General features: G+C 43.1%; 1 protein-coding gene across 3 annotated transcripts in view; it reads right to left on the reverse strand.

The window, feature by feature from the left end:
* Positions 1–2,184, reverse strand: part of adcyap1r1b (adenylate cyclase activating polypeptide 1b (pituitary) receptor type I) — a 38,114-nt gene extending 35,930 nt beyond the window's left edge. For all 3 annotated transcript variants that reach the window (XM_082509893.1, XM_082509894.1, XM_082509895.1), the window contains exon 1: positions 1,814–2,184. The gene's annotated coding sequence lies outside the window, so the exon portion shown is untranslated. The remainder of the gene's footprint in view (positions 1–1,813) is intronic.
* Between the last annotated feature and the right edge of the window lie 17,040 nt (positions 2,185–19,224).

The following is a 19,224-nucleotide window of genomic DNA, read 5'->3' on the forward strand; positions in this document are numbered from 1 at the left end:
CAATGTGTCCCCTAAATGCAGACCCCCAAGCCTCCCCCATTCTTCATAATCTGTTTAAAGTGACATCAACAATTACCGTCCAGAATGATATGTACTAATATGAAGAACTCTGCTGGCAGCTCCATATTTGGTCAAATTTATAAAGTTCAAATGTAAAATTTTGTGGATTTTGTGTGCATTAAATGATGCACATCACATCCAGAAAACTCCTATTTGATCGGATGGTGTAGCCATTAAAATGTGCTCTCTTTGCCATTCAGTTCAACCATCGTATACCATTAATTGCAGACATGGATGTGGCAAGTATTTCAAAACTAACATTACTTTTTATTCTGTTCACCCTTTTGCATGGGACCTGGATCGCCTCAATACAACTATAAATGACACTCGCTCATGCATGACACTGGGTGTGTTACAAGGCTGCCTTGCTGAGACTGGGCCTGATGCCTAATATCTTCTCCTTCTCCGGCCTGACTTTTTCTTCTCTTTCCTCTGCTGATCAGGCCAGTCAACACAACAAGGCTAATTGGGTCATTTAAATGTCAGCATCACTGAGATCTAAAGGACAGAAAAGCTCTCTGGTCCTACTTGTGCTGTTACACTCTAAATGTCTCCTCACTTTCCTGCACGAGGTATTATGGGAATGTTTGTTACTCTTAGGTCAAGCAAATCTAAACAGGATTCTGTGGTTTCTCTGATATGCTGAGCTGTATGTGACCTGTAAATTTAAACAAATTAGAACTGCATACACACTTTTTCTTTGGGATGAACCAACTCAGATATTTAAACAGTTCTCACGCATGTTCAGATAGAAAAACAGAGCATTACTTATCGCATTTGTGGCGAGTCTTATGAATGATGCTGCAGCTGAGCATTCCGAGATGTAAATAAATAACTCAACAGCATTTTATAATGTCATCGGAACAGAGGGACGCAGACTTGCATGCACACATATTTCCCCCCATCATTAAGAAACACAAGTTCTGAGAGAAAACACATCTTCTGCCATCATTCAGACACAACAGACGTGTAGATGTAGGCGGCTGGGACTGAATAGCTTTTTCAGTGTAGCTTTAACCCTCCCAAACCAGCCAGGCAAAGAAAGAAGAGAAGCCGCAATTGTTATTCAGCGACAGCAGGCTGCATTACAAGGTCACACACAGCATTTACCCAAAGGCCTGGATTTCAGACAGACAGAAACACACACACATGTGCATATGCATGTGTGTATATATATATATATATATATATATATATATATATATATATATATATATATATATATATATATATATATATATATATATATATATATATATTTGTATGTGTGTGTGCCAAATTATGGAATAGATGATAATATTAATCTTATCTTTGAGTAATTGAACTGAATACTCTAATAACAGAGGAAGGACTGGATAACTCTTTTATCCATAAAAGAGCTCATGCATATTATTCTGATTTTAAATATATATAAATATATTCTGATTTTAAGAATTACTTAATCAGAATATATTAAAGACTCCTCATGTTCACAGACGAATATATAGACAATGCGCTATTTTGTACATAGGTGCTTTTCTGCTCCAATATCCTGTCTTTCTGTTTTCTCATATTCATTGCTTAGTGATGGTCCTTCTCCTTTGCAGTGTGCAAACTGCGCGCTGCCGGCATCCACTGATAGGAAGCAACCTCCTCACTGAGATCATCCGACACATGCCGCAAGATCCCGGCACGCTCACTTCCATTCTCCTCCCTTTACATGCAGGTTTAACCACTTAAAATGTGATTCGTGAATTCCCCCCGCAAATCTTACCATTTTATCAATTTGCTCCAAATAGAACTCCTGCGCCGCGGCCCCTTCGCGCACACCACAGGAGACAAATCAAGCCTGGCGGAGCTGTAAAGATACAAGATTCCCCGGTGGCTCCAGGCGATGCAACTTCCAGCCGGTATGCAGTTTGGGTTTGTTGCAGAATTACCGCTTGGAAGAATGCGGTAATTTTGCTTTTGCGGCAGAGATTAAGGAATGAAACGAGGTTTCCCGTGCCGTGCGTGGAGATTGTTCGGTTGTTAAGTGCTGATATGTCGCTTGGCCCAAGGACTGCTGCCTGCTCGTCTCGTCTTCCACATAAGAATGTGCCGCGCATTTCAACTAGTCCACTCGCTATCAACCCCCCCTTCCCTCTCTCTCTCACTCTCTCTCTCTCTCTCCCTCTCTCTTATCCATGCACAAACACTCTCACACATGCGCGCAAGGAAGCTGAAATCCAATTCTACATGATGGATGTGAATAAACGGGGTGTGTTAAATTATCTAGTCTCATCTGATTCTACACAGAGACACAGAGATGTGGTGGAACATGAAGAAAGTGTGTGTGTGTGTGTGTGTGTGTGTGTGTGTGTGTGTGTGTGTGTGTGTGTGTGTGTGTGTGTGTGTGTGTGTGTGTGTGTGTGTTATTCCTGAGGCATCAGAACGGATCAAAGAGCTCAAACAAAAGAGATCAGAACCCCGGACAGCGACCGTGACCATTTCAATATAAATGTATCAAAGTGTGATGCAGGTGAGCAGCTGTGCTAATAAAGTCCATTTACAAATCTGCACGTTATAAAATGTCTGCAGGAAATTATCTTGGAAAGTCTATCCTCTTAATTTTTTGAGAAATCGTCATAAAATCTGTAAGATGATTTTAGACACTGTGTGTTAGTACACTATGTGTTTAAAGCTGCTCAAGACTGGCTGCCTTTCCTGCAACAGGCTAATTATGCCTCCCATTCCAAGATTATAAGGTGTGTTTACTGGGAGGAGGTGGTGTGGCATTACGATAGTCATTTGATGAACACTGGCAAAGACAATGGCAGTAGCTTTTAATGGCTTCTCCCATTTTTTGTGTGTTTCTCAGTTTGCCTTATCAGCTTTTTCTTGGCACCTCTTTCAGTTTGATTCCTGTTTTAATTGAAGACCTGTTCTTCATATAATTTTCTCTGTTTTTATTTCCCTCTTTTGTTCTTTTCCCACCCTCGTCAGTGTCTGACTGGCATTCTCTGTGCCTTATTACCCTGTTAATCCTCTCTGATACTGATTGTGCACTGCACACTCTGTGAAGGTGATTTACCTGTTTTGCATTTTATTTAGATACAACTCCACACATATAGATGAGTATGCTGTGGTTATTTCGGAAGGACCACCTCAATTATAAACAGAATAAACATGTCTTTTTTGTATGTTTGTTGACCTTTCCCACATTAGGTTATGTATTGGCTGTGTGAGCTGGTAATTCTGAACCCAAAAGGACAGAAGGCAGGAGTCGAACTCAAAATGAGCATTTAATGCTGATAGTCCAAAATGTTACAGCAAACATGGAACTGAGTAAGTGAATCAAAAACACAAAGAAAAGCCACGAGATACAGATTTGTTGGGGACGTCAGAGTGGGAAGATATAAGGCTGGGGTTCACAAAGACATAAAGGACGAAGGAAAAATAAACAGAGAGAGACAGACTATATACACTCTCATTATAACAAGGAGAGATAGGCTCGAAAAATGAGACATAATGAGACGGAGGAAGCAAATTCCACACAAGACACACACCTCTGAGGCCTCAGTGTCTAAAGAATGGTTGCTGCAACAGATGATGATTGCAAAACCTCCTCTCTTAAGCCAAAATTTAAAGAGGATCTTTCTGTTTTGTTTTGTTTTTTAATTTATTGGTTGCAGGGTGTGGTTTTGCCTCAGCTAAAGGGGAGGGGTGGAACAGAGGAACAGGGGGCATTGCTAGGAGACAAAGGAAGGCACAGCTTCCAGCTATTGTCTAATTACTTCTATTCATGTAGTAGTGCACCAGAACTGAGGTGTGCAACATCCACTTGGACTGGCAGCCAGGGAAGCTGCAACAACGGATAACACTGAGTGAACTGTGCATTGTCTAAAAAAATCATTAAAGATAGTGTGTAATGTAATAAATAAAAGTATAACAAAAGTGTTGTGTCTGACTGTCTGTGTTAGGGAACCCACAGTGACACAGAAATACTGCACTGGTGCCCAACACTACCAAACAGCAGAAAAAAATATTGGACTCACAGCCTATAACAGCCATTGCAAGCACTGACACAGATGGTGGCAGAGCTGTCCACAATGCACCAGAAACAGATGACTGGAAGCAGCTGGAGGCACGGTACTGCAGGCCTAGGTCAAGCAGCACATCCAGGAAGTGGAAAACCTTGGACCTTGGTATACGCCCACCACTCTGCTTCACCTTGTTACCTTAATCAAGAAGCTGGAGATAGGTGATATACATTCTTGGAGAATGGCAAGGCATGGCTGGCCATCTCTGCTCTAATCCATCTCAAAGTTGTTCTGTTGGCTTGAGGTCAGGACTCTGTGCAGGCCAGTCAAGTTCTTCCACACCAAACTCACTTACCCAGGTCTTTATGGGCCTTGCTTTGTCCACTGGTGGGCAGTCATGTTGGAAAAGGAAGACCCCTCCCCAAACTTTTCACATACAGTTGGAAGCATGAAATCGTCCAAAATGTTTTGGTACAGTGAAAAATTACATTTCTTTTACTGAAACTAAGAAACTACGATCTAAATGTTGGAGAGCTGTGAGCTTCTACGAGATGTTATCAATTTTGCGTTCAAAGAGCATAGTCTGAGTACTCACGACTGCTGTGAGCTTCTCCAAGATGTTATCTGTGCTGCATTAGATGAGCACATTTTGAGTATGCACTGTTCTTTTGCTAATCTCAAGGCTACAGGAAGTTTGGAGGTATCTGGCAATGAACTCTGCAGAAAGTTCTTGACCTCTGTGTACTATGCACCTGAGCATTGCTGACCCTGCTCTGTGATTATAGGTGGCCTACCACTTCATGGCTGCTTTTCTGTCGTTCCCAATTGCTTCCACTTTGTTACTGTAACACAATTGTGTTACAGACATAATACAACACACACACACACACACACACACACACACACACACACACACACACACACACACACACACACACACACACAAGCAGAGCCGGTGTTTGCAGGGAAGTGATGGATTATTTTCAGTGTGATTACACAACAAAAATTGTTCTCCTCCATCTCAGCTCTTCCTCTGTCCCCAGTCCTGGCGTAACTGAAATAGGCAGAGCATGATTAGGGAATTGGTCCCAGCTGCTCTGCCAGACACTGCCCTCTGAACTTATTTCACCACCCCTCCCTCTGTAGCGGACCCACAGACCGCACTCCTCCACAGATATAATAACACTAACAGTTGACTGTGGAATATTTTGTAGTGAGGAAATTTCACGACTGTACTTGCTGCACAGATGGCACATTTTCTTTTTCTTCAACCAGTCTTTGACACTTATGTTTGAATGGGTGAGCAAATCCATAGAATTGAGGCTGTGATTAGCTCCTGCCTTGCACACCCTTTAAGGCAGGCCTTTGCAATATTCAACATCAAAAGAGACATTTTCTGACAAACACATTGGTATTCTCTTTCTGGCCAGACACACGGGAGCTTCTGCAATAATTTTGTTCGTATTTAACAAAATAAAAATGCAGACATAAGTGTACACATTAGTTTTTGACTGCTAGTGAAAACTAACAAAAAAAGTATATATGTATGGTTAACTCTAATTCTAACCTGTGGCTCGTAAGCTGCATGCAGCAAAAGAACCAGATGAGCCTTGTAAGCAGTAGGTTGCCTTTGCTATAAGGGATGGACTGACCTCAGTTTAATAAGTTTGTGGAACAGTGTGGGGATCAGTCTCATGATCACACTCTATGCTTTGCTTTTAACCATGTGACGGTCAAATGTTGTACCTTGCCACAGCACAAACATTCCTCTATTTGGCAATGATTAGAGACAGACTTAATTATTGAAAAAAATCAAAAAGCTAGAAGCCTGACGCTGACTACATTTGCACATCACAATCAATATCCAATCCATTTTGCAAAACACAGTTATGTATGCCTTTGGGAATCCAGTTTCCTTACTAATGACATTTGGAGGTAGAAGGGGGAGTGTGAAATGAATAGACCCTACGTAGCCTCTGGTGACAGTTTTGTGGTGTTTATTGCCACAATATTTTTTCCTTTTTCCTGACATTAGGAATTCTTTTCAGCTGCTTCTCCAGTCCACACTCAGCTCCTCTCTCAAGCCCCAGCATCACTGAAAAGGGAGAGTCTGATTACTGAGTGGCAGCAGCTGCCCTGCCAGCCACCCTGGCACTGCCCCTCAAGCCCACTTCACCACCCCTCCACTGTAGCAGAGCCAGAGACCCCACCTCCACCACAGTGAGCCTTTAGAAGAGTGTCTCTAAAAGTATATTTGTTCAAGTTTACTGGCTTGCCCAGTGCAGTTGTTGTAAAACTCTGCTCATCTGCCAAAAAATGGAAAAACAAGCAGAAATGTCAGTCCACTGGAAAAAGAAAGAGTCCAAACCCAAATCCAGTTCAAGAGAGAAATAAAAAATATATGTATAACCTGGAATCACGCACTGTTAGCATGGCTTATTGGTTTCACTGGTGCAATGAACTCACCAAAGATCTCCTCAGTATTCTCTGTTCTTGTGTTGGAAAGAAAAAGGTGCGAGAGCTGCTGCAGAGTTATAAAATTATGATGGGAGTTATTTTATCAATTTGTACTATCAGAAAAATGGCAGAGCAAGGTCTCTAGTTGACGTGGAGCACATTTTTGTGCTACTTTTTCCTTGAGGAGAAATGTGATACTTGCACCTGACATGTTGCTTCCTACTTCGTTCCATGTCTCGTTTTCATCTAACCCTCATGCTGATAATCAGTGGATTTCATTCTGCTCCTGTTCTCCATTCTGCTGCCATCCAGGCCTCCCACACAGTGTGTAGTGGTGGTGACTCAGGCACCCCAAGTCTGCCTTCATCTTCCAGCCTGAGCTGCAAGGAGAAGAATCTAACCTTGCTTTTTATTTTTTATTTTTTTAACCGTTATTTACACTTAAATTACTATGTACCATTAAAACCCCTCTCTCTCTCACACACACACAGGCTGGGACTGGCTGCTCTCAGGCAATCGAAATCGGGATTTGAGTGTTTCTCTTGACGCAATGACATCATCACTAATTGATCCTCTTTTGAGTTCTGAAAGGGGAATAATATGCTGGTGTATGGGGTTGCCATGGAAACTGGGCCACTTCATTGCAAGGGGATGTGGAGTGCTGCTGGATGTTGGGGGTAAGTCAGGATGCTGGGGTGGGAAAAATTTGGTAGCGGCTATTTCAATATGTGTAAACAGAAAGGTGGTTGTGAGTTTCCAAAGAGGAATGAAATAGTTTAGAGCAAGAGGAATGCAGCATTGTACAGTATAAAGAACTGATAAAACTCCATCACTGCAGTGTGATGTAATATAAAGAGGAGAAGGGAAGAGCTGGTTTGCTCAGAGAAACAAATCTACTTATACTCATGCTGGTGATAAAATTATGGAGACAGAGCTAGTGAGATTTGGATCAATCACAAGGCTTCCTTCAGCTGGAAGCTACTGAATTGACCTCATACCTTTCTGCAAACCCAAAGGTCACACACATCCACAAGAAGAACAAACACCCCATGTACCCATTTATTGACCTCTCTAAATTAAAAGAGCCACTATTACATCAGTAAATCAGTGCACAGTGTCACGGATCAGCCTTTTCCTTTACTTTTGGGGATGGTTGTCTCAGTGGTCAGAATGGTTTGTTTTGAGCCATAAACCAACAGCCAGCCCAAGGAAGTATGGCTTCCATGTGTCTTCTAACAAACTTATCTTGCAAAGATCATACCCCTGGCAATCCAGGCGTATGCATTTGTCATAAGTGACTTGTAAGTGAGGTACAGGGTTTCTAGATCAAGATTAGAAACTTGAAAATGGAGACCTCAGAAACTTTCCATAACTGTATTATCGAGCAAGCATCAAGACTTAAAACAGAGACCAAGTCAGAGTAATGTTGATAATATTGTATTCTTTAAGCATCGTATGGTTTCTCTGATCTGAAAAAAAGAAATAGTTGTTGTTGTTTTTTTATTACATTTTTCTTTGTGAAACCTCATTGATAACTACAGGGCCAACCTACCCCACACCTTGTGACAATGAGGGGTTGGCTGAAACAAAGGGCCAGAGTGTCTTGATGGCTAATTACCTTTTGTTACAAGTGTGACAAGTGGCAAATTCCCTTATTCTATGTATTGATCACATATTTTAATAATATCACTTTAGTAATAGTAAAATCACTTTCTCACGTAGTTATGTGCATGTAGAATAGCATCACAAATTTTGTCCTTATCTTGGGAAGGGGGTATTTGGGACATAATTCTTGACTGGTGTGTAGGGATGGGAATCAAGAACCAGTTCTTGTAGAAAACAGTTCCCACTAGTTCAATTCTTTGGTTTTGTTAGTCTGCTTGCTTATCGGTTCCACTTATTAATTCCACTTGCACTAGCACCACAATCAGCAGATTTCAGTTCAGATGTCAGAGGAGGAAAATAGTGGCACAGTCTATAGAGTGGATATGGAAATTACTTCTTTTTATTACACAAAAGGATGAGAGCAGAATGGCAAGAAGCAAACTGTATCCAGGACAGAAACAACTGCATTGTGTTGCTAACACAACAACAGTCAACTTTGTAGAATCTTGGGTGGAATTTTGTACCTTTTCATGTTTCTAAAGCAGAATCGTTGAGGTGAACACTTTGAAGCCTCTTTTGGCTGGTTGTCAACTTTGCTTTGTATTGATAAGTAAAGCCTAAAATAAAGCTATTATTTTTTGATATGTGGTATTATGAGACAATGCATTTCCGGTCAAAGTATGTAACAAGTAGGGATGGGTACCGGTGTCCGGTGCCATGATGGCACCGGTTCTGACATAAACGGTAGTAACCAGACCGAAAAGCAGCGCACATTTCGGTGCTTTATTTCGGTGCTTGTTTTTCCTGAGCTGTGATACACTTCTAGCCAATCATTTTACGTTTCCGAGGATAGTAGGCGGGTCCAGGTACGTACGTTCTTTTATGCAGAGCTACAGATTAAAAATGCCCAAGGCGAAGCGGTCAGAAGTCTGGCTGTACTTCACAGCAAAATATGCAAACTCAGCAGCAACAAGTGCTTTAAGCTGATACTGTGATACTGTCAAAGGAAGTAACACCTCGAATCCGATGAAACACCTGGCGACGCATAGCGGGTTTTTTTTTTTAAAGCTGAGAAATGCGCCGTATTGGATGGCAGCAGCAGCCGTTCTTCTCTGCGTGAGTAGCTTAATGTTGTTCGTGTGTAATTTACGTTGAGTAGGCTAACCACGTTATTACATTAATGCATGTAAGGTGAACTAGCAAACATCAAGCATGTAGCTATGACAAACATCATCATAGCTACATGCGGCTGCCTTATTGTTTGATGGCAGATGCTCCCTTCACCCTGGCCAAAAAGGCTAAAATGACCAAAGAAAAAGTGGAAAACAGCTAAACATGAGAGGTTTTTGGACAAAGTTTGTATTTTTTCCATTGTTTAAGCACTGCTTCCAGCTAAGAGTGATACCATATATGCCCCATAGCTGTCATGGTCCTGGGCCGTGTGGGCCCAGTATTCTTAGTTTTCATGTATTTTTGTATTTTGTTCTTTATTTAGGCCATGCTTCCTGGGTTGATCTGTTACGTTGTTCCTTATGTGTTTTCCCGTTGTGACTCTCACCCCCTGTGTGCCCCTCTGTGTATCTGAGCCCTCGTCTCTCCTTATGTTTTATTCCATGTTTCCCCAGCCTGTTATGTCTGTGTTTTCCCCGTGCTCTCTCTCCTCCTGTCTGAACCTCTGTGCACTTCCTGTTTACTTTGTGACTCTCACGCCTGTACATGTCATGTTCAGTTCACCCCGCCCTGTCTCGTTATGATTATCAGCGTCACCTGTGTTCCCCGTGTGTTCAAACTTTCCTCGTTTACCCTCTGTGTATTTCTGTCTGCGTCTCCCTCTGTTCGGCGTCGCGTTCTCCCTCATGCCGTGTGTGGTTCTCCCCGTGTCTTCCGGTATATGTTACTTTAGCTTTTCCCAGTTTAGTGTAGTTTTGCATTGCTTTTGTATCATCGTTATTGTTTATCACCTGTCAGCAATAAAGCTGCATTTTGAGTTTATCCCCCGTGTCTGTGAGTTTGCAATTTGGGTCCTCATCCTGCCTGCCACACGGCCGAATCATGACAGAAGAACGCGACCACGATATGGACCCAGCAATTCACAACCCCTCCGCTGACCTCCGGGAGGATCTGATTTATACAGTGGAGTATCACTGTCAGGAGTGGGTGGTGCTGCCCAAGGGTGAGTACCGGGAGACCGTAGCCGTCCGCCTACAGCGGATGGTGTCCGGACTCCCGTGGCTATTCGGCGCGCTCCACCCCCACATCCAGGACTTCCTCGTCTCCACTGTAGGCGTCCTCCCGGAGCGGTCGCTCCTGTACGAAGAGCCGGAGGATGTTCAGCCCGGCCCGCTGACGGATTCGCGGCCCGGCTCGTCTCCTCCCCCTTCCCAGAGAAAACGGCGTTCACGTCGTCGCCGTTCCCGAGCAGCGGAGCAGTTTTCACCCCTGGGAGAGAGTGACCGTGTGTCACACTCTCAGCCCGAGCCTTCGGATCCCGGACTTCTTAACCCGTGCACAACTGTGAGTGGCTCTGTTTTTTTAACACCGGACTCGGATAATTCTGTCCCCTTTTGTTTGGACTCCGGAGACACTGTACAGCGACGCACCACCCCACAGCCGGACACTCGGACTTCCAATTCACCTGCTGTGGTGAGTGAGGACTCTGTGTCTTTTCCAGACATAGTGACTGTTCGCTCAGGGGCTGTGTTTTGTGTGGCGGATGTCGACGCGAGCTGCTTATCGCCGGTGCAGCCACCAGCAGCCCAGTTAGCCGCCCCGCAGACACACTCAGCTCAGTTAGCTCCCCCGCAGCTACTCCCGGCTCAGTTAGCTCCCTCGCAGCCACCCTCAGTTCAGTTAGCTCCCTCGCAGCCACCCTCAGCTCAGTCTCCAGTGTCCCCCTCAGCTCAGTCTCCAGTGTCCCCCTCAGCTCAGTCTCCAGTGCCGCCTGTAGCGCAGGCCCCAGTAGCTCCAGTGCCGCCTGTAGCGCAGGCCCCAGTAGCTCCAGTGCCGCCTGTAGCGCAGGCCCCAGTAGCTCCAGTGCCGCCTGTAGCGCAGGCCCCAGTAGCTCCTGTAGCCCAGTCCCCGATAGCAGTATGGTCCGCTGGTCAGCTTAACATTCAGCCAGGGGTCCCAAATCTCCCTGGCTCTGCATCAGCTCCTGCTGGGAGCCCGGATGAGCTCATCCAGGACTCCGCGGCTCCCACGCCGCCATCTACCTCATCCGCTGGAGGGTCCGAGGGGCCCGTTCAGCCTCCTGTCTCCGCTGGAGGGTCCGAGGGGCCCGTTCAGCCTCCTGTCTCCGCTGGAGGGTCCGAGGGGCCCGTTCAGCCTCCTGTCTCCGCTGGAGGGTCCGAGGGGCCCGTTCAGCCACCAGCTGCTCCACCGGCAGCCTCGTCCACGTTCGCTGCAGCTCTAGCGTCTTCATCTTCGCCTGGCCCGGCTTCATCTTCGCCTGGCCCGGCTTCATCTTCGCCTGGCCCGGCTTCAGCCTCGTCTGGTCCGGCCTCATCAGAGTCTTCAGCCTCGTCTGGTCCGGCCTCATCAGAGTCTTCAGCCTCGTCTGGTCCTGTGTCCACCGGGCCTCAGCCAGTGCGCCTGACACTGATGCGCCGCCGCTGCCTTCCGCGCGACCGGCCCCCTGAACTGCTCCGTCGTCTCCTTCGTCGCCGCCGCTGCCTTCCGCGCGGCCGGCCCCTTGAACTGCTCCGTCGTCTCCTTCGTCGCCGCCGCTGCCTTCCGCACGGCCGGCCCCCTGAACTGCTCCGTCGTCTCCTTCGTCGCCGCCGCCATTGCCTTCCGCACGGCCGGCCTCCGGACCAGCTCTGCCACCTGTGCCACCCGCCTGGTCGGCCCCCCGACCGTGTGACCCGTGAACTCTTGTGCCTGTGGGCTCTGGGTCGGCCCCCTGAACCTTATTTGGACTACGGTCATGTGCTCCTGTGTTTTCTGTTGTTTGTTTTGTTTCCCGTTCTGGTCCCTCCGTCCTGGTCCCCCGCCTCCCGCCCTGGGTGGGTTGTTTTCTGTTTTAGTTTTGTTTCTTGGGTTTGGGCTGTCGGGAGCCAGCCCTTTAGGGGGGGGTGATGTCATGGTCCTGGGCCATGTGGGCCCAGTATTCTTAGTTTTCATGTATTTTTGTATTTTGTTCTTTATTTAGGCCATGCTTCCTGGGTTGATCTGTTACGTTGTTCCTTATGTGTTTTCCCGTTGTGACTCTCACCCCCTGTGTGCCCCTCTGTGTATCTGAGCCCTCGTCTCTCCTTATGTTTTATTCCATGTTTCCCCAGCCCGTTATGTCTGTGTTTTCCCCGTGCTCTCTCTCCTCCTGTCTGAACCTCTGTGCACTTCCTGTTTACTTTGTGACTCTCACGCCTGTACATGTCATGTTCAGTTCACCCCACCCTGTCTCGTTATGATTATCAGCGTCACCTGTGTTCCCCGTGTGTTCAAACTTTCCTCGTTTACCCTCTGTGTATTTCTGTCTGCGTCTCCCTGTGTTCGGCGTCGCGTTCTCCCTCATGCCGTGTGTGGTTCTCCCCGTGTCTTCCAGTATATGTTACTTTAGCTTTTCCCAGTTTAGTGTAGTTTTGCATTGCTTTTGTATCATCGTTATTGTTTATCACCTGTCAGCAATAAAGCTGCATTTTGAGTTTATCCCCCGTGTCTGTGAGTTTGCAATTTGGGTCCTCATCCTGCCTGCCACACGGCCGAATCATGACAATAGCTGCAGAAAAGGCTAACATTGTTATCTTTTTACAAAAAACCAGCTGAATATGAGAGGTTTTTGGACCAATTTTGTGTTCTCCATTCTTTAAGCACCGGTCCGAGCACCGTTTGAGCACCGGCACCGTTTCAAAAGTACCGATTTGGCACCGGTATCGGATAAAACCTAAACGATACCCATCCCTAGTAACAAGTAATGTAGCAAATTACTTTCTCTGGTGAATAATTAAGTAGCTTACTGTATTTTAAGAAAAGTAACGAGTAATGTGTAATTTCTTTTTTTGAGTAATTCACCAACCCCAACAGTGGTTGCCACAGTTTGTTGCAGGGCCAGTGTTTTATGAATTCATGTCTTAGAGAATAGGTTAATATTCTTTTTACCTATTCATTTCTACATCCTGCAGTGTTGATGTCTGATCTGGAATGTTGCAATTATAGAGAGAGCAGAAGAATAAATGCTGGCTGAGACATCTGCTTGTAAATGCTCGAGAATATAAATATATTGCATCTCCCGCTCCACCAGCATATCCCCCTCATCATGCTGTAGCAATAACAGCGATTGAAATCACCATAGCAACAGAGTTTCTGCCTGAAAGGGAGTCTGACGAGAAGCTCTAAGAAGAAGGAGAGAGAAATGGAACAAAAATAGAGCGTTATAATCCACCGTTATTTATGAAGGTCTGGGAAGAAATATCTCCAACATGTCCGTTTCCCACGCTGAAAAGATCAGAGGCATTTAAGGCCAGGCAGCTTTCAGCAAAATTCCTTCAGTGTCCTCGCCTGTCTCTCTGTCTCTGTTTGCTATGCTTTCATTCTCACGCTAATAAATGTATAAAATAATTATTTGACCAAGATCCTAAAGTTACTATAATATGATCCTGTGAAGAAAGGTATTTTATTACATTGGGTATATTCATTCTAGACATAATGCTTTCTTGATATCCAATCCTTTAAATAACAATGTGAATAAAAGACCTACATAAGTGAGTGCCTCTGGAGAGAGTCATTCCAGAGCAGTGTTTCCAAAACTGTTTTCTGTTGTGCCCTGTTTTTGGAAAATGGCCAGGAACCGACATTCTTACATATTTTTTTAACTAAACAATTTAGATTTCCGACCAAAAGATAACTTATCCTCTTAAGTAAAACTGGTAATCTCTGCGTACTTCATACATTTCTCCGATTGCCTCTGTTGTTTGTCTATAACTATTATTATTATTATTAGTAGTAGTAGTAGTATGTGTTCATTTTATGGCCTTCTCCCAAAAGAATTGATGCATCTCTTTAATTGTTTCCATATGGGCCATGAGAAAGCAAAATATTTGATCATTCTTCCACGTACTTCCACTTAAACTCTTAAATAGAAATGGATACAAGTGTAGGAAACAGTTAATGTAACATTGGCTTGCTATATAAAAAAGAAAACTTATACCATTAATGATGCATCATTATCATTATCACTTTTTTTTTCAAATTCTTTAGTATATTAGTAGGCCAATTATCATTAACATCATCGCTCACATGCAATATTTTCTAAAGGCATGATGCACATACTGCTATTTGTTTAGTGTGATGTATGCTTAGTTTGACTTGTGATTACAAGAGCACGCATTGTTGATGCTAATACTGAGAAAAGCTTTAACTGCATCCATGCAGTTCTCTCACTGTTCTGAACCACTGATGACTTGTGATTGTTTAAGATGTCTTAAACTTTAAAGTCAATTTTATAGCCTCACAGCCACACTATTTTGCAACATGCAGAAACGTGACCCAAAATAAACTTTCCACAATTTCAGTTACAGTGGTCCCTCGTTAATCAAGGGAGTTATGTTCTAAAAATAACTCACGATAGGTAAAAGCGAAGTAGCCAGCTTTATTTTTTACAATTATTATAGATGTTTTAAGGCTGTAAAACCCCTCACTACACACTTTATACACTTTTCTCAGACAGGTATGAACATTTTCACACCTTTATCTCTTGTTTAAATACCCTCAAGCCTTCATAGAAAAAAATAAGTCCAGTATTATAGAATGAAACCAAAGATCAAACCCTGTTTTCAGGTCCAGAACATGAGAATAGAGCAGCTGCCAGAGAATTAAACATTAATGGATCAATGGTATGGAAGTAGAAGAAGCAAGAAGAATGAGTTGAGTAAAGTTTGACATATCTGACTGTTTTGTTTCACTTAATGAGCCTTGTAATCTGAAAAATACAGTAACTTCTACTTTCCTTTAGCATGTCCAGAAGTCCAACTTTTTGTGCAATGTTTAGCATCTTCCTCTGCCTTTTTGTTGCTACTGCAGGTGTCTTTGACGGTGCAAAACGTTTTGTCGACCTTGTTGTGTTTGTTGGGGAGAAAACTTACAAACATACAGTACAGCACTGCAGAGTCACACTGCTAGCGATCGAAGATTTATGTAAATTTGACAAAATGAACGCATTCTGTGCTGGACAGGAGATACGACAAGGAGGAGATTGATTGACAATGGTCTACAGCCAACCAGGATGCAGAACACAATGCGCTGTAAAAAACAAACAAACAAACAAAAAGCATGCAAAATTGCACAAAAAAAAATCCACGAAACAGCGAGGCAACGAAAGGTGAACCATGTTATAGCGAAGGATCACTGTATTACCAATGAGAGTGGTAAAGGTAGGGTTATCAAGACAACCAGAAACTTTCAACAACACATCGGTCAGCTAGTTAGTCTGGACACATGATATTTGGTTCCGAAGTTTAACCACTGCACAGGGTGATGTTGTTCATTAGTCATTTTTGGACAGTTGAAGAGTGATCAGCAGACATCTCCAAGATGGAGCAGGCTTCTAGTTTGGATATCGTATAGATGTCCAGAATTGGTGCTGGACCAACAGATAAATATAGACATGATCTATCCAAGGTCCAGTGTTTAGTTGGGAGAAACCTTAAAAAATAAATAAATAAATAATACATTTTATTTAAAAGTGCACAAGATAAAATGAACAATACGATCACAGTGAATATGCAGACTTAAATGTTTTGAGTTGAGATTTAAACTGGGTGAGCCAGTGAAAGCCAGTGAAATTCCTGAAGGAGCGGGGTGATGTGCTGGTGGAGGGGTTACTGATAATAATGCGAGCAGCAGAGTTTTGAACCAGTTGAAGCTTACGGAGGTCATTTTTGGAGGTCATTTTTGAGGGAGACCATGCAAGAGAGAAGCACAATAGTCAATGTGAGCGGTACCGAGCCTACGAACAAGAATTGATGCAGACTGGGTGGAAAAAGAAGGATGTTGTTGCATAGATGGAAATAGGCAGAATGGGTGAGATCATTGATGTGAGATTTATAGAACAGTAAGCTGTCTAGGATGACACCAAGGCTAACAGACAGGTATTTTTAAAGGAAAAATGATATGCAGTATTGCTACAACATTGGACAGAAGTGAAAATAAAAATAAATTAATAGATGAATTCCTACCACATTTTGGTGGGATAGTGAAGTTGAACTACCTCATAGCTTCCTGTAGAAGTGTAGTTAAGCAAATATAAATACATTAGCACATGGAAAATGGGAGTTGAATTGTTCAGAATAAAAACACATAGGGTCGATGATTAGCAGAGATAAATGCTATCATGTGTCAGAAAGAAGACACCAAAAATGGAAACCAAAACCTGAGCCAAGAGAAGGTTTGAGATGACAATTTTCAACAAAATTTTCAGTTCAAATCTATTTTGTTTATGTAGCACCAAATCACACACACAGTTGTCTCAAATCACTTTATATTTTAAGCTAAAGACCCTACAATAACACTGAGAAAATCCCAACAATCAGATAAGCTCCTATGAGCAAGCACTTGGCAACAGTGGGAAGGAAAAACACTCTTTTAACTGGAAGACACATCCAGTAGAACCAGGCTCAGGGAGGGGCGGCCATCTACTGCATTGGATTTTGGGTGAGGGGAGGGAGACAGGACAAAAGACACACTGTGGAAGAGAGTCAGAGATTAATAATAGCTCATGATTGAATGAAGAGTGAAAAGAGGGAGTAGAGAAAAGACAGTGCATCATGGGAAGCTCCCAGCATCCAGTGCACATTGTATCAAGGGATGGTTTGGTTTCACCTGAAGTACAATGATTTCTTCAAAATATGACGGGGACTCATTATTCAAGACCATGAATATGATGAGAAGGATTTAAAATTCAATAACAAGAAGATGTAGAGGCTGAGACAGACAAGTGAATAGTTTTGGGAGGCTTGTGTCTATTCATGAAGCCTTACATCTTGTGATTTGATAGTCAAGTCCCTGTTAAAAATATAGCTGCTAATGATACTTTTTGTCTTTATGCATATAAACTTGTGTATGGATGGCACAAGAACACTGACCCAGTGTGTTAATAAAATGGCCCTTCGGTCTCATTAGCAGGCTCTTTCACAGTCAGGTCTTCAGTTACAAAGCTGTGATTTGAAGTGTGAATTTGAGAAAGTCATGGCTCTGTTTTCTTTAAAGAATGTTCTCCGGGCTGTGCTTATAATCTCTCACCACTCTGTGGTCTTGTTTTCTTTTTTGAGCGAGTGAGTGAATCATCCTCTCCAGCTAGTCTCGTCCAGATCAATGGAGATCTCCGCATGGGTCCTCACAAGCCTCCCCACTCTTCCTCCTCACTCCCCCAATTGCCATGGAGACTCTAATGAGCAGTCTTGCTGCATGGTGGTACTTGTCAGAAACATGCAATCCTTCCCAGTGAACAAGCATACACAGTGATTCAAAATGAAAATTAACAAATCAAATACTTTCCCCCCATTATTATTTAGTCCTTTACCCATAATTCCTTGCCTGTATCTCTTGTGTTTTGGGCTCATTGAAAAAAGTCCTAAACTTTAGTTGGCTTTCATTTTCCTCAGTGTGTGGTGGGTAACTGGCTTTGGACAAGTTTGCACAGTGCAAAGGAGGGGAAAAACAGGGTGACTGTGCCCAGCTAAACAGGAGGGGTACTGTACAATAATTATCAAACCTGACAAGACAAACTTTTTTTGTCCCCAAATGTAATAAAATACAGCCAGCAACAGGTGAACCCAACAAATATCTCCAGATTGCTCCAGTAGGCCAGTTTTAACATACAAGGTTCATCATTTTTGTAGTGGTTATACAAGACAAAAGATTATATGCACTGTTAAAAAAAACATCCTAAAACAACGGTAATATTCTGGCAGCTGGGGCGCCAAAATACGACCGTGAAATAACAGAAAATAACTGTCCCATAAAAATACGGTTATTTCCAGTAATGAAAATAGAGTTTGTTGCACTAATTTGACATGGGATTCTGCCTTTTCCAAGTGCTTTTAGACATTAAATTAGGAACATTTTTACGCGATCAAACAATGAAATTACCTATAAACAAGGTCACTGAATGTGGAAATATGAATCATAATACGTAAATGTACAGAAATATACAGTTAACAGTTGGTTTAAATAATAATTGATTGCATGCCCTAGGACAGAGGCAAGGCTGCCATATCGCACCATCGGCCCCTTTGGCCATCACTAGTAGGTGAAGAGTCTTGACCACGGACACAACGACGGAGAGTGTCCGAGCCGGGGCGCGAACCGGCAATCTTCTGATCACAAGGCGAACTGCCAACTCTTGAGCCACGATCGCCCTAACTAGCAACGATAATAATACTTATGTGATGTAACACAAGCTTATAGGGATCATGTTATATACTTTTCCATAGCATTACATTTGAATTCAACAGTTCAATCTTTCAAATAACGGACAGATATTTGTGAAATCATGATACATTTGTGAATGTATTTTAACAATCTAAATATGCATATGTACAGACAGATACATTTAATAATCATGACAATTATGTTGTATTACATTACAGTGATTAAACGTTAATTTACATTCAAAATGTGAAGTCAAAGTCTATTTACATAACTTTAATGATATTCTAGAAGAACAGAACATTACTGTAAAATGCACAGTAAAATACCTTCATATTAGGGGTTTTTTTTACGGTTGCAGCGTTACCCGCGACCTTGTTGTTAGTTCACATTCATTGGCCGATGCTTAGCATCATGTTATTTATATTAATTGCAATTCCTACCTCTACATTTCTTTTTCAAAATATATAATTAGCACAGCGTGTCCGTGCAATGTTTTACATTGTGGCATGCAGAGAAATCTTAACAAAGAAGCTCACAGAGAGGTATTGAGCTTGTTATTTAACCCCAAGCTGGTAGGGGGAGTTCCTTATTAAAACACTTGCTGTGCTACAATGTGCCTCAAGGTTCAACAACAGCACAACAGAAGTCACTCTTGGTACAGCACTCTCTCTACAAAACAACAACTGTCAGTGACGCTGCACCACGGCGTAAACACAACATTCAAGATAACAGTTAA

Source organism: Aulonocara stuartgranti, assembly GCF_965226115.1.
Source record: "Aulonocara stuartgranti genome assembly, chromosome: 17".
Classification (NCBI taxonomy): domain Eukaryota; kingdom Metazoa; phylum Chordata; class Actinopteri; order Cichliformes; family Cichlidae; genus Aulonocara; species Aulonocara stuartgranti.